The sequence below is a fragment of the Periplaneta americana genome, chromosome 6, assembly GCF_040183065.1.
Source record: "Periplaneta americana isolate PAMFEO1 chromosome 6, P.americana_PAMFEO1_priV1, whole genome shotgun sequence".
NCBI lineage: Eukaryota > Metazoa > Arthropoda > Insecta > Blattodea > Blattidae > Periplaneta > Periplaneta americana.
In genome coordinates, this window is record NC_091122.1 from 149,020,029 (window position 1) to 149,022,613 (window position 2,585).

Genomic DNA, 2,585 nt, shown 5'->3' on the forward strand with positions numbered 1-2,585 from the left:
TAATATTGATTCACAAAGATTAACGGCGGCAGAAATGAGATTTATGCGTCGTACAGGGGGATACACGAGAATGGATCACATTAGAAATTTTGACATTATGAAAGAACTGCAGATTGAACCGATTACGTAATACCTATAGAAATACAGACAAAACTGGAGATCACATATCATCAGAATGCCTCGTTCTAGAATTCCACGCCAAATTTTAAATTACCATCCTGTGGGCAAGAGATCCTTGGGCAGACCGTTCAAGCGTTGGCAAGAGACCGTAACGGGCCACTAGGCCCAATACATGCAAGGATGATTAATAATAATAATAATAATAATAATAATAATAAATATATTATTACTGTTATTATATTATTAGTATTATTTTACTATTATTATTATTATTATTATTATTATTATTATTATTATTATTATTATTACTGTTTAACGGCTAAACTATAGAAATTTGAAGGCGCCTATGAATTCAGATAAGATGGTAATGCTGAACTGTCTAGTAGGAAGGGGCTCTTGAGGAAGATGTCGTGACCTACAGAAAGTGTTGACGGCATTTACAGGACTAGCTGAAGAAACCCCCATCGCCTGAGGGTCGGAATTAACGGCTCGACTCTAGTAGGCAAGTGTGAAATGCCGCATGTTTGTTTACTTGATGTGTCCTTTATTACGCAGTCCATAGAAACAAGTTTTCACCAACTGCGTTATAAAAAGTGTTTACTGCATGTTACGCGATTTGGTTTTAAACGTATTTGCATCTGTGTGGAAAACATCTTGTTATGAATATTTGTGCTAAATGCGGCACACACACACACACACACACACACACACACACACACGCACACACATATGAAGAGTTTTTGAGAATGGAAGGATCTGTATTTTTAATTGCTTTTTCATAATTAACATGAACTGCTGCCAGAAGTCAAAAGGAGGATAGAATGGCAAAGAAAGCTTTAAATAGAAAAAGCATCTTCTGCAGACCTTTAGGAAAAAAACTAAGGAAGAGACTAGTGAAGTGCTTCGCATGAAGTAAGGCATTGTATGAGGCAAAAACGTGGACATCACGATGAATTGAAGAGAAACTACTACAAGAATTTAAATGCGGATATGGAGAAGAATGAAACGTGTGGAATGGACAGACAATAAGAAATGAAGCTTTAATAGAAAGAATGGATGAAGAAAGAATAGGATGACCAGACGTCCTCTTTTATCCGGACATGTCCTCTTTTTTAGGTTTTTATCCGGGGTCCAGGCGGATTTTTAAAAAATCAAGAAATGTCCTCCTTTTCGTAACTTCTATGTCTGATATTTTGAAATTATCTGATTTGACGCCTTTTTCAAGTAATTTTCCAGTGGGTGGCAGCAGCATCGACGGAATATACTCTTTGCCAACGGTCATAACTCTCTTTGCTCCTCCTTTTGATGATATAATAATAATAATAATAATAATAATAATAATAATAATAATAATAATAATAAATACGTACGTACATACATACATACATACATACATACATACATACATACATACATACATACATACATACATACATATATACATACTTACTTACTTACTTACTGGCTTTTAAAGAACCCGTAGGTTCATTGCCGCCCTCACATAAGCCCGCCATTGGTCCCTATCCTGAGCAAGATTAATCCAGTCTCTACCATCATATCCTACCTCCCTCAAATCCATTTTAATATTATCTTCCCATCTACGTCTCGGCCTCCCCAAAGGTCTTTTTCCCTCCGGCCTCCCAACTAACACTCTATATGCATTTCTGGATTCTCCCTTACGTGCTACATGTCCTGCCCATCTCAAACGTCTGGAATAATAATAATAATAATAATAATAATAATAATAATAATAATAATAATAATAATAATAATAATTCCCTTCGCTTTCATAATATGTAGCTAACTGTAAAATCATTTTATATTATTAAGTTTTATCATAAGTATACTATATTGAAATAGATATTGTTTCACTGTGAATTTCCTCTTCTTACAAATGATTCTTCTTATTCTCGTATGAAAGGTACATATTGACGTCATACTTAAATAAGATCAACTTTGACTATTCAGTGCCACTTAACTGTATATAGATATTGACATAATTTTAAATGCAATATAGGTCTAAGCATAATAATACAAATAGATATTTTCTGTCCTCTTTAGATCCCTTGACTTTCATATGTAGCTAACTGTAAAATCATCATTATTCAGTTTTATCATAATTATTTTGTAATAAAATATATAGTAACATACTTTAAGAATGATATAGTCACAGTCTACTATATAGTCACGAAGCTTGAGTTTTGAGGGTGCTAGAAACAATAGACAGTGACGGTTCTATTTTGCATTGCCTGTAATGAGGCGATATTAGCGATCCTAGTGGTGAGCAACTATCTAATGTTTGCATATTTAGTACGTATTGAGCTTCGCGACTGTATATACTAGACTGTGATATAGTCTAAGCCTAAATCTGTACTGTATATTGACGTAATTTAAAATATAATATAGACCTAGGCCTAAATCAAAGTAGGCTACATATTTTCTGTTCTCTTTTTTCGAACAATGTT